The sequence below is a fragment of the Triturus cristatus genome, chromosome 7 (assembly GCF_964204655.1).
Source record: "Triturus cristatus chromosome 7, aTriCri1.1, whole genome shotgun sequence".
NCBI lineage: Eukaryota > Metazoa > Chordata > Amphibia > Caudata > Salamandridae > Triturus > Triturus cristatus.
Window position 1 is genome coordinate 1,168,758,687 of NC_140590.1, and position 16,300 is coordinate 1,168,774,986.

The window sequence follows — 16,300 nt, forward strand, 5'->3', positions numbered from 1 at the left end:
GTGCAACCCAAGACAACCCTCACCAAACACTTGCACAATGTCACTGCAGCATGTGTGTTTTGGGGCTGGTAAAACTGAAGAATTGAGTGCAGCCTGTGAGCCAGGCCTACCAGCACTGCAAGAGGCATAGGTAAGTCACCCTGCAGCAGGCCTTACAGCCCTGAGGCAGGGTGCACTATACCTATATATTTTTGGGCATAACTGCATGAGCAGATATGCCCCTATAGTATCTCAGTCCATTCTTGGACATTGTAAGTGCACAGTGAACCAAACTGAGTACAATGGACGGAGAACTTGTCACTACGAGTTTCACAGCTTCATGATGGCTGAAGTGCCCCCCTCCTTTCAAAATCCTCCATAGTGTTTGAGGATTCTAGCCAATAGGGTTAGGGCTATACAAAAGGTGTAGACACCCTAACGTTAAGTAGCCCATTGGCTACTACCATCTAACCCCTGTAACACCCTTAAATTGAGTATTTAGGTGCACCCCTGAACCTTAATCCTTAGATTATCGATGACCTATAAAGATGAAGACAAAGAAGAGCCGTGCAACAGTGAAGACTAAAGACACCCACTGACTTGGCCCCAGCCCTATGGGCCTGTCTGCAGGCCTCACAGAACCTGCTACAGAAGAGTGAATCGTCCCAAAGCCTAGCGACCTCCAGAACCTTGGGAGAACTGCCTGCCTTCTAAAAGACTCCTACTCTCTTGTGGGAAGTGGACCGGTCTAGAAGAAAAATAACTTTAAGGACCAAGTGCTCAACCTGTGTAACTGCGTAGTCCACCACCTCTGCACCCTTACCGCCCATGGCCTGAGTCAGAGATCCTCCAGTGCAGAAAAGGTTCCCCAGCAATCTTGAGCAAGAGTTCCTCGTGGGTTGACCCCTGCCGGACTCCACGTCAACCCCTGTGCTGCTGAGGGTTTACGTTTGGTGCTTCTGTGTGGCACCCATGCTTACCTTAATCCCTGGAGACTGGGTTCCAAAACAGTGCTACTCACCTGCAAGCACTGGGGACTGTGATTGTCCCCATTCTCCATTAGATAACATTGGCACCAGATACAGAGTTTGACCTGTGCACCCTGCTGCCCCTCTGCTGCTGGTGGTGCACTGAGGTCTCTTACCTGAACCTTGCTTGGTACTTATTCTTAATCCAAAGCTGAATATCGTATATCGGTTACTTACCTGCATATTGCTGGTTACTCCAGTATTGGAACTTTCATAGATTAACATGCTTGAATCATTCCCCGTCGTCGAGTTGGGAATCCCTGGTATTATCAAAAGTGATGTCCTTTTTAGGTCTCGCCTGAGCCAGCTCATGGGCTGCTCAGCGAGACATTTAGTGTGTGGGTTTTCAAAGTGCTACGACACGCTTTTGGCTGGCATAGAGCGTGCGGTTACACGCACAATGACGAGCAGAGGCGCCATCTGGCTTTCCTCTCTCGTCATGGTGCGCGCACATCGCACACCACTTGCCAGCCTGCTTTTGCCGTTGCGTGCACCACTTGCAAGTTTTTTTTTCTTTTTGCTCGCGCGCGCACACACAAGTCGCGGCCGCACGTTTTCTTTTTGCTCACGGCCAATGCTTGTGAAATCCCAGCAAAATGTCAGCAGCGCTGAAACCCTCCCAATCGCAGCCCGCAGATATCGCTCCGAATGAAGGCAGGGCTTCTAATGGCTCCCCAAGCTGCGAGGCGCACACACTTCTTTTAAATGGTTGCTTTGCACCCGTAAACCCCCTTCATTTTCACCTCTTTCCTCGACCAGCCGAGGCCAAGTTCAGAATGCTTCAAACCCATAAGTATATGGAAATCACTGCGGGCTGCTAAATCACGTAATTTGAGTAGCCTTGCTAGTACTTTCCCTGTGAGATAATCAACACTGACTGCAAGAGGTGAAGCTTGGCTGATGATCAGTCCTGCCCGTGGGTGTTAAGGGAACAAACAGCGTCACTACATTTTGGGAATCCTGCTGGTTTCACCTTCCTCGGTTCAGGTGCACCTGTATTAAATTACTGTTACTTTACACTTTAGTATGACTCAGTTTTATTTTTCAGGCTCTCATAATCCGCGACATTATGACGTCACCCCATGAGCGTATGACATCACCGTTGGATGCGATGAACACACACATATTCTTTTTCATGCCCATGAACCCCAGCCCTCTGCCTCGTCTCCATTACACCCTCCCAGACCATCGCTCCTTCACAGCTCACCCCGAGCTGTCACCTCACCCCTTCCTCTTACACCCTCGCTCCCTCTCATCTGCTTCTATTGTTCTCTCCCTTTCACCCCATCTCTCCCCGTCACTCCATCTTTTTCTCTCGCACCTGTTTTTCAATTCCATTCCTCTCTCCCGCCTCCTCCCAGACACCCACACTTCTTATCCCATTTCTCGTCCTCCTACACATGTCTTCTTTGTCATCACTACCCGCTGACGACGTTATCACCTCAGCCGTCCCTCTCTCGCCTTCCCTCACTCTCGACCCATCCCCCTTGCCCTAACTCTTCTGTCCAATCCATCTCAACCCTGTCCCTCCCAACTCTTGCTTCCCTCTCATCTCACCCTTGCGTCTACACCCCATTCCCCCTCACTCCTGGGGTGTACACAGGGTTCCCTGGGCTCTAATGCAAGCAGGGACTATAGCCTCCCTGCTCAAAATTGCTTACTAAAAGAAAACCACAAAATGCTGTATGGGTTCCCTCAAAACCGCGGCCCGGTGCCACTGCTCCTGCTGCACTCCTGTTAAGTATCCCTCTACTGTCTCCCCTACCTCTCTCGCTGTGTCACACGCTCCCACCTATCTCTAGCAGCTTGCAATTGAAGATAATTGCATTTTATTTTTATTTATACCTGCAGCCTTGGCTTTATCATCAGCTTTTCTATCCCTCTGGGAGGAGGGACAGCGCACCGCGTCTTATTCCACACTGGTTGGTTTCCAGCGGGTCGAAGCCAGGACTCCGTTCTGTTGGAAACTATGTCACAGTCCAGCGGGCTGAGAGAGCTGGACTGACGCCTCGGAACGCCACCACTGCGGCGGGTTCCCTACTGCGGCCACATGCTTGCTACAGGAAGTAGGCAAAAAAAATTACAAAACTCTTCTATCTTTTCTGAATTTTAAAGTTTTTTATTTGCCCATGTCCTTATTATCATTTATTATTATTATTATTATTATTATTATTATTATTTTTTTTTTTTTTAAATCATTCGGAGTGCAATTACTTTGCTATTAAATAGCAAGTCTAAAATTTTAATGAGGCTTTACAAAAAAAAAGATATTGGTTCAGGGGTGATATAGTATTTAGTATAAAATAACCTTAGGCAATTTCTGATTTTCTCAATAAATCATTGGCCCATGAGAGGCACCATTTAGATGAACATTTGATTTAAAATGTTCGTGGACTCTGAAAGCTTAATTCTCAGAGGTGCACTTTTACTGGGTGCAAAAATTGTCTTTGAAAATACTGTTGATGCATGATAGCAGTATTACGCGTGGTGGTTTTTATTTTTGTACCTCGATTCAGTGATTCCCATTGGATGATGGAGACTAACTCGTGGGCTGATTGGATGTGAAACGGAGCACCTAACCTGGAACACATAATTACACACTCAACAAGGAAATTGTCTGATATTTCCTGCTAGAGCTCACGGATCGCAGATATTTGGGAACACGATGAACATTGGCACACACAGATTTTCCCTTGCTGCTGTTCTCATGTCAACGCATTTTTAAATTAAAAATCAATCATCTTGTATCAATATTTCTCCAGTATTGGGGTGTCTTTCATAGATTCACATGCTTGAATATTCCCCGTCGTCGGAGTGGGAGTCCCACGGTAAATAATATAGCAATATATACAGCCATTATATATATATATATATATATATATATATATATATATATATATATATATATATATATATATATATATATATATATATATATATATATATATATATATATATATATATATATATATATATATATATATATATATATATATATATATATATATATATATATATATATATCCACACCAGAACGACCTTTTTGCTGGAGTTTGTTGTCCCGTAGACAGGTGGTGCATCGCGCCGGGCAGGCCTCCCGGAATTATAATCCACACTTGAAAAATCCTCAAGGAAGACGCACTCTTGAATTTCAACCCAAAATAGATTTATTTAGCAACCGTTACGCGTTTCGACAGACTAGCTGTCTTGTTCACACAGTGCATGAAAGTGCAACCAGGTCTTACATGGGAAACGAAAGTGAAAACGGACTACGTTTGGTAATGCAACAGCGGCGGCCATTACTTAATGGCTAAGAAACCTATATGTATACGCTATAATAGTAGCATAAAATTATAATTCCTGGTTCATATGTCGCTGTATGCAAACAAAAGGATACAAGTGATCAACCACATACTTATTCAGCATTAATATGCACAGAGTAGTCAGAATAATTCTAACATGTGTAAGACCAACAAGATAATCATACCATAATGGTGTCCAATTAATACATAGTGCTGTTGCACAAAACCATAATAGCAGTGCAATAATAATGAACAGCATGCAAAATCATAAAAGTTGAATAGTCCATATCAGCCTGTATAGTGGCTAAAACCATGGTTATACGATGAACACATTCATATGTATAGTGGAAATATAATACTGTATAGTTTTTTTATGTTTGGTTGTTTTTCATACATAACCTAGAAATTATCGTGTCAAACGTATAGTACATAGGATGTATCAATTATACATGTATTTTTTGGTCAAAAAACCTTATTGTATCCAAATACAGCACCATAGTGGTGTCGATATTCAGTCCGTTATTACCCAAACAAGACCTAGTTTACTCAATAGTGTCCAAAGTGAAAAAGAAAATTGAAAGAGTAAGAAAAGCACAGACTTAGCTTAAGTGGACCCACAGGCCAAGGAAGAAAAGGGTAGGGAGGCCGGAACGGATAAGACAGTCCGCAAACGGTACGACCCTTCCTTTCCTCCTGTGAATAAAGAAAAAGAATGAAAAAAATCAAGTGATGATTAAAAGGATATGAAACTCACTATTCACAGCACAGTGCTTTCATATGTTTAAAAAGACTTATCATATTATAACCTGTTACATAATACGGACATGGAATAGTCAATTATTCATTACGTAAATGTATACTTAATTCTTCGTCAAGATTGTGGCCCCTGGGATATTTTGTTTCTAGTTCAATTATCCATTTAGATTCGCGTTTGCGAAGTTGTAATACCCGGTTACCCCCTCTGGGTCCCGAGTGTACTTGCTCAATCACAAAATAACCCAAAAGAGAGCTGTTTGAAAGATGAAAAGATTCAAAATGTCTGGCAATGGGATAGTGGGTGTCTTTTTTGTTTATAGCCCGCATGTGCTCCAATACTCTTTTTTTAGCCATAAATGTGGTGCTGCCCACATACCACATGTTGCATGGACAGGTCAAGACATACACACAAAACGGAGTGCTGCAAGTTAGAAACTGAGAAATATTTTTAGGTAAGGTTTGTCCAGGAATCTTGAAATGTTTAGTCATATTACTATTGCGACACGCCTTGCAGTGTCCGCAAGGATAAAAACCTTTTAGATTGTGTTCGCTGTTGGATTGTTTAGGAGTTATGTCATTTTGAGTAAGTATATCTCTCAAACTCCTGCCTTTTTTGTATGTGATTCTGGGTCTCTGGGAAAAGGTTTTCCCGATAATAGGATCACTGGTAAGTATGTCCCATTTATCAGTCAGTATTTTTTGTATCTGAGATGAGTTACCATTGAATGTGAGGATAATTCTACTTTCCTCTTGTTTATTGGTGATAGTAGTTTCTGTTTTTTCACTTAACATTTTTTTTTCCGATCAACTTGATTTACTCTATTCAAAGCTTTTTGCAAAACCCATGTAGGGTAACCTCTCTCTTTGAATCTTTTGATCATGACATCTTTTTCAAGGTCGAATGCTGCTGTAGTGCTGCAGTTTCTCCTCGCTCTCAACAGCTCCCCATAAGGGATACTCCACTTGAGTGTATCTGGGTGACTGCTGAGAGCGTGGAGAAGGGTGTTACCTGCTGTTGTTTTTCTGAAGAGGCTTGTATGTAAATCTCTGCCTTGAGGTGTTATTAATAGATCAAGAAATTCTATTTTTTCTGTACTCATACTACTAGTCAGAGAAATATTGAGATGGTTGCTATTGAGTTTTTCAATGAATTTTCTAGCTTCTTCCTCAGTGTCAGACCAAATGAGGAAAAGGTCATCAATATAGCGTAGCCAAAGTTTGACTTTGCTAAATGATGAAATTAAGGAGATGTCATTTCTTAAATCTTCTTCCCATTTGCCTAGAAAAAGATTCGCGAAATTTGGAGCAAAGCAAGTCCCCATAGAAGTACCGAGGACTTGCTTGTAAATAGTGCCATCAAACATAAAAATGTTATTTGTAAGACACAGATGTATCATCTCCAAAAGCATGTTGGTGTGTTCGAGAAATTCGATAGGTCTCTTTTTCAAGAAATGGTGACATGCTTGAATACCTTGTCCATGATCAATGATCGTGTAAAGAGAACTAACATCTAAAGTGATCATAAGGTCGGTGTTTTCCCATTGTACACCTTCCAATTTTGTTAAAAGGTCTTTAGTGTCTCTTACATAGGATGGAAGTAATGTAACATAGTCTTGGAGAAAATGGTCCACATATTTAGAGACATTCTCTAGAACACTGCCAATAGAAGATACTATGGGTCTCCCGGGTGGTATAATGGGGTTTTTGTGGACTTTAGGTAAAAGATACAATATGGATAGCTTGGGGTAATCTCGTTTTAAGAAACAATACTCTTCCCAAGATATGTAGCATTTTTGTTCCCATTCCTTAAGTTTATCCCAAATTACAAGAATGCTTGCATTGTACATATCAACATTGGCTTTCATATAGAATTTACGATCATTTAGTTGTTTAGATGCCTCAGTAATATACATCTGTTTGTCCCAAAGAACAATGTTTCCTCCTTTGTCAGCAGGACGGATAATGATGTCAGTGTCGTCTGCTAGTGATTTCAACAATTTCTTTTGATCAAAAGTTAAATTAAAAATGACTCTTTTGTTTTTTTGATGTTTCATTTTGATCAATGCTTGTGTGACCACCTCATGGAATGTGTCTATATTGTCGTGGGGGAGATTAGGGTAAAAAACTGAGCGAGGTTTGAAGTTGGTAGCTGCGCTCGAATCCGTGGGAATATCAAGATCATATACTTCACTAGATGTTGTATTAACAAAAGTGTCTCCCATGGCTAGATCCTGAATGTCATGTAAAACATCTGCATCATCCACAGTCAAATTGGAAAAAGGATATTCTGCAGGGTTAGTTCGCTGAGTCGTTTGAGCATCACCCCGTTTATATAGATAATGCCACTTTTTAAGTTTGGCTTTTCTAACGAACTTGTATATGTCCACACGTGTGTCAGCATAATTAAAGATCTCAGTAGGGCAGAAAGTCAATCCTAGACATAATGTTTTTTTCTCTAAGTAAGTTAAGTTACGATTACTCAGATTTATTATAGTTTTGTTTACCATGTCCGGATCCATTACTTCTTGTTCTGTGAGCCTCTTGATTTGCTTCCCATGGGCTCCTTTGTTTTGCCGTTTAGATTCCTTGTGCTTTCTCCATTTTCGTCTCTGTTTACTCCTCCCCTCCCTCTTCCTCTTCCTCTTCCTCGTCCCCTGCCACGTTGTGTTCTCCCTCTTCCTTGGGATGGTTGGGTTACAACTTTGGATACCTGCCGGCCTTTCCTCAAGACCCTGAACTCGTCTAAAAAAGTCGCTGATCTTGCAGGTGTGTTTCTTTCTGTGGTGGAACTAGCCGTGTATATATATACATAAGTAATCATATAAAAACAGAGATATAAGTAAGTGATAACATCAAGAATGTCCCTATATGAAATCTCCATAGAGATGCATGGAAAGAGAAAAAAGACATTCGCAGTCTATCTCGGTCATTATGTTAGTCCAAACTACGGCCAATCAGGCGCCAGCTCCTCTCTAGAACCTTCTCCTCAGAGCTCCTCACCTCAGATTTTCTACCGCACGTCGTGTGACAGGGAGTCTCCCTGAGCTCTGCTCAGTTTTTGTCAGTCAATGTCTTCAAGTAAGAAATCTTTGTTTAGACCTTGTTCTTCGTGTGGAAAGCTGCGTTTATTTCTGAAGTGTATTTACTGTTTGTAACCAGATCATGAAGTGGCAAAATGTAAATTTTGTAGAACCTTTTCTACAAAGACTTTGAAAGACAGAGAAGGCCGTCTCTTAATATGGCTACAGAGACTGAAGGATAAAGAAGACCCAGTTTCTGATATGGAAAGTCTTCTTTCTGGCCGCTCTCAGACAGCCTCTAAGCGCAGTAGTGTGCAGGAGTTACCATCTCCTTTCCTGAAGAAAAAGAAACTGTCTTTGACTCTGACAGCTGTCACATCTGCTGTCTCACCTACTGTTTTGTCGCCTTCGGGACATAGTTCTCAGGCTGTTGAGGCGTCTACTTCCCAGTCCTCAGGAAAAAGACTGGCTGCCTCGTCAACGATTCTACCGACGACGAAATCTGCAGTGTCTGGGTCGTCGACGGTGACTCTGACGACGACATCAGCTGCGTCTTCGTCGACGAGTGTTCTGTCGACGTTATCCTCGTCGACGGTAACCATCAGTACCTCAAGGTCGGTAACTTCTATATTGCCCATTACATCGTCGTCGACGAAGAAGGCAAAGGTCCCGTCGACGATAACTGTCTCGTCGACGAAGAGTGTGAAATCGACTCCGTCGTCGATCTCGTCGGCGTCCACTCCGTCGACGAAGAAGATTCAGTCGACGGTGGCTCCGTCGGCGGTGGCTCCGCCGTCGGCGGTGGCCTCGTCGATGAAGGCTTCGTCGACGACAGCTCCGTCGACGACGACTCCGTCGACGTAGAGTTCGTTGACAAAAATTATTTCGCCGACGACTGTTCCGTCGACCATCGTTCCATCGATGATAGCTCCGTCGACGAGGCCCTCCCCGAAGACGTCCGCAGTGCATACCATGCAGCAGTCGACGGCAGGTTCATGCATAAAGATAAGGGTGAACAGAATATCATCTGCCCAGAGGTCAATGAGGGAGCAAATACCTCCCGCGACTTCAACGCCGGTTTCATCTTTCACTGGGGTTCCCTTGATGCCATTGCCACCTAGTACTAGCCTAGATAGGCAAGAAGAGATTATTCCTGTAGAGGATGCGCAGCTTCCATCACCATTATTTGCAACGGATTCGGATCAGGAGTCTGAAGGTTTACCGGAGTCTTTTGGAACGGCGCTAAGCCCATCCGACTTAATAATTAAATGCCAGGACGACAGTAGTGAGGATGAGGATCCAAATTACGTTCAGCAGGTCCCTGCGAGGCATACAACGGCGACTCTGCCATTGTCGCTCATAACTAATCTCCAACGCATGTTGGACGATTATAACCAACGTTTTCCTCTATCTCCACAACGGTCTGAGGTACCGTTAACTCCTGTGGTTCCGACTAATATACCGCCGTTACCAATTGGAAATCCTTTAATTTTGATACCATCTGCACCACCAAGACAGGTTCCAGAGAGATTGTTACCTCACTCGGAGCCTGTGGAGGAAGCCCCTCGAGAAACGGAAGAGGGTGAAATCCCAGATGATGATGGGGATGTTGATAACGACGATGATGATATGGCGGAGTGGGACGATTACCAGGCACAGACACCATCCCCTTCTCAGATAGTATCTGGTGATTCACCTCCAGTGGACATAGCGAATTTTCACCAACTAATGGAAAGGGCGGCACACCGTTTTAAACTCACAACGGAGCGCAGAGAGGAAGATTGTTTCCTTTATGATTTCAAGAGTCAACCTTTTAAACAAACTCATACTATTCCCATTGTGGAATTTATTTGGGAAGAAGGCAAGAAGTTGATGAAGACACCAAATACCTTGCCAGCACAGGTGTCTCGACTAGAAAAGAAGTATAAGGCACCACTAGGAACCCCAGCATGCCTCACGGGTCAGGCTAGACCTGAGTCAGTCGTTATGCAGGCAGCACAACGTAGGGCGAAAAATCCTGCGTCTACTATCACCGCGCCACCAGATCGTGACGGACGTCGAATGGATGCCATAGGGCGTAAGTTTTCTTCAATGGCTTCTACTGTGGTTAGAGCGGCTAATGCCTTAGCCATCTTGGGTCGCTATGACCGACAAGTGTGGGCTGACATTTCAGATTTGGTTCAAGAATTGCCAGAGCCATCTAAAGTTGAAGCAATGAAGTTGCTCCAAGAGGGAGAAGCAACATCTGCGGAAATAATTGATTGTGCAGTGGACATCGCATGCACGGGTTTCCGTCAGCTTGCCGGAGCGGCTGTTCTGCGCAGGCAAGGATGGTTAAAATCAACATCCTTTCGCCAGGAGGTTCAGTCCATGATCCTAAACATGGCTTATGACGGAGAGGCGTTATTTGGTAGTCACGTCGATGAAGCACTCCAGTCCATAAAGAAGGATACTGAGACTGCTAGATCTTTAGGAAATCTACAATTTCAAAGACAACATTTTCGTGGTGCACGCGGACGTGGCACCTCCTCAAATTTTCGAAGGGGTAATAATCAGTACAGACCCTATAATCAAGGATCCAACCGATATTCGTATGGCCAGCACCAGCAGTCATCACGACAGCAGGCCTCCAAGTCGTATAGAGGGAAATCCTCATACAGAGGAAACGGGTCAAAGAGACAGTGACTCTTACCGGACAGACAAGGTTGGAGGTCTAATCTCTCTGTTCTTTTCTCAATGGTCCTCCATCACAAGGGACCGTTGGGTTTTAGACATTGTGAAAAAAGGACACGCTTTAGAATTCACCAAATTCCCTCCGCCCACACCACCTTCCGGACCACCACCAGCTCACATCAAAGAACTTTTACATCAAGTTCGACTTCTAAAGCAAAAAGGAGCTATAGAATCAGTGCCAGTATCTCAAAGGGGAAAAGGATTTTATTCCCGGTTCTTCCTGATCACAAAGAAGAACGGAGAGTGGAGGCCCATCCTCGATCTGAGGGCACTAAACAAATATCTAAAGAGCCAGTCCTTTCGTATGATGACGCTAGTAGAGATCTTGCGTTTACTCTCGCAGGAAGATTTCATGGCAACGATAGATCTCCAGGATGCCTATTTTCATATCCCTATATTACAACGGCATCAGAAGTTCCTGCGTTTTCGAGTGGGTCAACACGATTTCCAATTCAAAGTGTTACCGTTTGGTCTGCGCTCGGCCCCTCGAGTGTTCACGAAGGTACTAGCCCCAGTGATAGCGTTTCTGCGACTCCAGGGAGTGCAAATATTTCCATATCTCGACGATTTTCTCCTGAAATCCCAGTCAAGCACTCACCTGCGACAACACACGCTTCTATGCCAGGACGTGTTTCGCTCATTAGGTCTTTCCGTAAATGCAGCAAAATACCAAATTTACCCTTCACAAAAAAGGGATTTTCTGGGAGCAACTCTGGAGACGGTATCAGCAAAAGCGTTTCTCTCCCAGGAGCGTCTACAGAAGATACTGCGACTGGTCACTATGATCAGGTCAAAAGAGTCAGTTTCTGTGAGACTGTTAAAATCGTTTCTGGGGATGGCGTCATAGACCATTGCCTTGATTCCTCATTGCAGGCTGAGAACACGTCCTATTCAGGAAGCACTGGATGCTCAGTGGCGTCAAGTAACGGGATATTTTCACGACATTGTATGTGTCACAGATCAAATCAGGTCTGCTCTCGCATGGTGGACAACTTGACAGAAGGCACATCATTTCTGTCGGTGACGCCGGACAGGACAATCACGGCAGACGCCTCATTAGAGGGATGGGGCGCTCATTTGGAAGATCTCTCGGTAAAAGGAAGGTGGTCCACACATCAAAGAGCTTGGCACATCAACAGGTTGGAGCTGATGGCTATTTTTCTGGCTCTAAAATCATTTCTACCTTTGATCCAAGGAGAATCAGTGCTAATACAGACAGACAACACAACCTGTATGCACTATGTAAACAAACGGGGCGGAACGAAATCTCCAAGTCTGTCCAAGTTAGCTCAATCAATTTGGGACTGGTCGCTCAATCACCAAATCATGATTACAGCAGTTCATCTACCAGGAGTATCAAATGTCTTAGCGGATTCCCTGAGCAGGTCCTCTTCTTCGAACCACGAGTGGGAGTTACACCAACCAACTCTAGAGAGGATATTCCAACAATGGGGTCGTCCGCGGCTGGATCTCTTTGCTACTCCGGAGAACCGGAAATGCCGCAATTACACAAGCTGGCATCCCCACAAGGAATCGCAGGGAAATGCCCTTTTGATGAACTGGTGCAATCTATTTGCGTACGCTTTTCCTCCAATTCCCCTCATACCTCGGGTACTTTGGAAGATGAAGAGACAACCTTGCCACCTGATTCTAATAGCCCCACGTTGGCCCTGACAGGCGTGGTTCTCAGAACTGCTCCTGCTGTCCCAATGCCAACCAATCCTCCTGCAACATCGGGCAGATCTGCTCACGATGAGCGAAGGGAGAATCTGTCATCCGAATCCCTCCTCACTGAGCTTATCGGCCTGGAACCTGAACACCATGAGTTCGCCCATTTAGACATCCCACAGGATTGTAGTGATATTTTGGCCCAAGCAAGAGCACCCTCTACGGTCAGGACGTACAAGTTTAAATGGAAAAGGTTCTGCCACTGGTGTGCTTCTAATGGAGTCCACCCGATACATTCCACGGCGCACCAATTACTACCATTCTTCTTGCACCTAGCTAGTTCTGGACTGTCTCACGCAACCTTACGGGTTTTCCAAGCGGCAATTTCCCGTTTCCGACAGGATGGATCAAATTCCCTTTGTTCCTCAAGAATAATCCGTCAATTCTTTAAAGGGTTGTTTCGAACATTTCCGCCAATTCGGCGCCCTCCTCCGTTGTGGCATCTTAACATTGTGTTGGCGCAAGTGATGAGACCACCGTTCGAGCCCATTCACAAGGCTGACTTAAAATATCTATCTTGGAAGGTGGCCCTACTTCTGGCACTAACGTCTGCACGTCGTGTCAGTGACATTCATGCTTTTACCATCAAACCTCCGTTCCTGCAGTTCAAACCGGATGCTGTAGTGTTGCGTACCAATCCATCATTCCTACCCAAGGTGCCTACTGATTTTCATATTAACGAGCCAGTGATATTAAAGACTTTCTTTGCTAATCCTCGGACACCGGCAGAGCAAAGATTGCATTCTTTGGACGTGAAGCGATGTTTAAAGTTCTACATCAGTAAGACAGCTTCGTTTCGAAAATCTGATCAACTCTTTATAGCGTATGGACGCTGTCATAAAGGACGTCAGGTTACTAAGCCGACGATTGCACGCTGCATTTCGGCAGCTATTGTTTTCTGCCACCAAAAGGCAAACAAACCTCTGCAGTCTTCAGTGAGAGCACACTCGACTAGGGCAGTATCATCATCTACCGCCTTATTTGCTGGAGTACCTGTGCAACACATCTGCAGAGCAGCTACGTGGTCGACCAGACACACGTTTACTAAGCACTACTGCTTGGCAACTTTAAGCGAGGAGGACGCTGCAGTGGGACAGGCAGTGCTACGCAATCTTTTTAAATAAGGTGAGCCACTTCCTTCCCTCCTCCATATTGTTTCCATTTACTGTTGAGATAATGGTTCATTTACACTTATATAGATATTCAGTAATATCATATATATAAGGATATTGATTGGCATTACAACTGTTTAGTGCTGTTATAACTATGGAAACAATAATAATTGTTACTGCTAGCTATTCTATATTCAAGCATGTGAATCTATGAAAGACACCCCAATACTGGAGAAGAACAATTGTTACTTACCTGTAAACAGGTGGTTCTCCAGTATTGGTGTCTTTCATAGATTCACATGCGACCCTCCCTCCTCCCTTCAGAGGCTCTCTTCTCCTCATACACTCTAAAGTCACTTTGGTGCTATGAAAATCTGAGGTGAGGAGCTCTGAGGAGAAGGTTCTAGAGAGGAGCTGGCGCCTGATTGGCCGTAGTTTGGACTAACATAATGACAGAGATAGACTGCGAATGTCTTTTTTCTCTTTCCATGTATCTCTATGGAGATTTCATATAGGGACATTCTTGATGTTATCACTTACTTATATCTCTGTTTTTATGATTACTTATGTATATGTATGTATATATATATATATATATATAATATATATATATATATATATATATATATATATATATATATTATGGCTGTATATATTGCTATATTATGTTCGAGGCATATGAGCTGCAGATCACACACTGAGGAGAAGATCGCCATCTGGTGTTGGGCTCGGATGATTGCAGGTTGTTGTCTTCGGAAGAAGCCTTTGGTCATGAGGTTGGTGACTCCTCCCCTGGACAACAGTGCGCATGGGCATCCACTCCATCGTCAAATTGTTTTTTTCTGCCATTGGGTTTGGATGAACTTTTTTCCGCTCCAGCAGAAAACTTCCAGCAATCGATTTAACTCTTTAATCTTAATTCCATCGACGTCGAAATCAACTCGTACCGGTTCCGGAAGCGGCTGATGGACAGGACACCCTTCAAAAAATGCCCCCAGTGTGGAGCGAAGTTCCCCCACAGTGACCACCACGAGGTTTGTAACCTCTGCCTGTCGCCGGAACACAACGAATCGACCTGTCCAGCTTGTGCCGCTTTCCGTTCGAAGAAGACCCTCCGGGACCGAAGAGCTCAACGCCATATTATGGCCAAACCAGCTCCAGAACCGGAGGACATCTTTGCTCAAGATGTTCCTGAAGATGACACCGAAGATCTCTAGATCGTGTCCGAGGCCGACGATTCCGATGACCTCATCACTCCAGGGCAGCGTGTGAGTACCACCCCCCCCTGCCCCTGCCCCATCCAAAAAGACAGTGGTCAAGACTCCGCCAGCTGGGCCCAGTCGCGACCGGAAATCCTCTTCAGAAGCCCCGCCCTCGGGCCCGGCTCCGAAGACATCTAAGCCTGTAGGTGGCTCGGGCTCGAGCAAACCTCATGCGATTGTGCCTTTAACACCCTCGGCACCGAAAAAACCACTGTCGGCACCGAAACAGGCTTCAAGACCGAAATCTCCTTCGGCGCTGAAACGTTCCTCGGCACCGAAGTCTCCACCGGCGCCGAAACGTTCTTCGACATCGATGCCTAAAAGTCCCTCGGCACCGAAGCCATCGGCACCGAAACATACATCGGCACCGAAACATACATCGGCACCGAAACATACATCGGCACCGAAACATACATCGGCACCGAAACATACATCGGCACCGAAAACTCCATCGGCTCCGAAAAATCCATCGGAACCGAACCATCCTTCGGCACCGAAAACTTCATCGGCACCGAAAACTATGTCCACACCGAAAAAAGCTCATAAAGACCCGAAACGGCCGTCGCCGCCACCACCTTCGGAGCCAGATGAAGTTTTTCGCCCAGATCCTACTCAAAAGCGGATCTACATCAATCCCGACACTGGACATGTGACTGCCGTCCCATATAAGAAACGGAAGCTGGACATCACACCTCCTCCAGCTCCCATACGGAAAAAGGACTGTGCCACTTCACCACTTCGTCCTTCCTCTCCTGTATTACCTCCTAACCCGTCCCCCCCCTCCTCCTCCTCCTTTACCCTTACCTTTACCATCTCCCTATCATTCACCTCCTCCACAGGATGATAATGATGACTTGGGGGGAGGGGCGGACCCTGATTTATTTAATGATCCTGTTGATCCACACGACCCTTTTACATTTCCAGGCACAGCACCAGTAGATGACTGGTCTTATCCAATGCCTGACATGCCTGACCCCACTACCTACCCCTCCAAGCCCTCCCCTCCTGATGACCATTTGGGGTTTGGCCAACTAATAAATAGGGCAGCAACATTCCATGGTGTCACTATGCACACAGACCCCCTTGAAGAGGACTTTCTCCTCGATACTTTTGAGCAGTCACAAAAAACTGTTCACATACTGCCCATGATTAAAGGGGTTATAAAGCATGCCACTGAGGTCTTTAAAGACCCTGTTCGAGCGAGGGTTCTCAACCCCCGCATCGAAAAAAAGTACCGACCAGCCCCGCAGGACCCTGCATACATTAAAGCCCAGCTCCCTTTAGACTCCTTGGTCGTATCAAATGCCAGGAAGCGCATTAACTCGCAGACAACTGGAGAAACGCCTCCCCCGGACAAGGAGTCTAAGCTTTTAGAGGCCT

At 44.9% G+C, this 16,300-nt stretch overlaps 1 protein-coding gene across 1 annotated transcript in view; it reads left to right on the forward strand.

Moving 5' to 3' along the window:
- The window catches only part of SRCAP (Snf2 related CREBBP activator protein), a 1,742,136-nt gene that overhangs the window by 780,646 nt on the left and 945,190 nt on the right, over positions 1-16,300 (forward strand). The gene's annotated exons all lie outside the window — the stretch shown is intronic.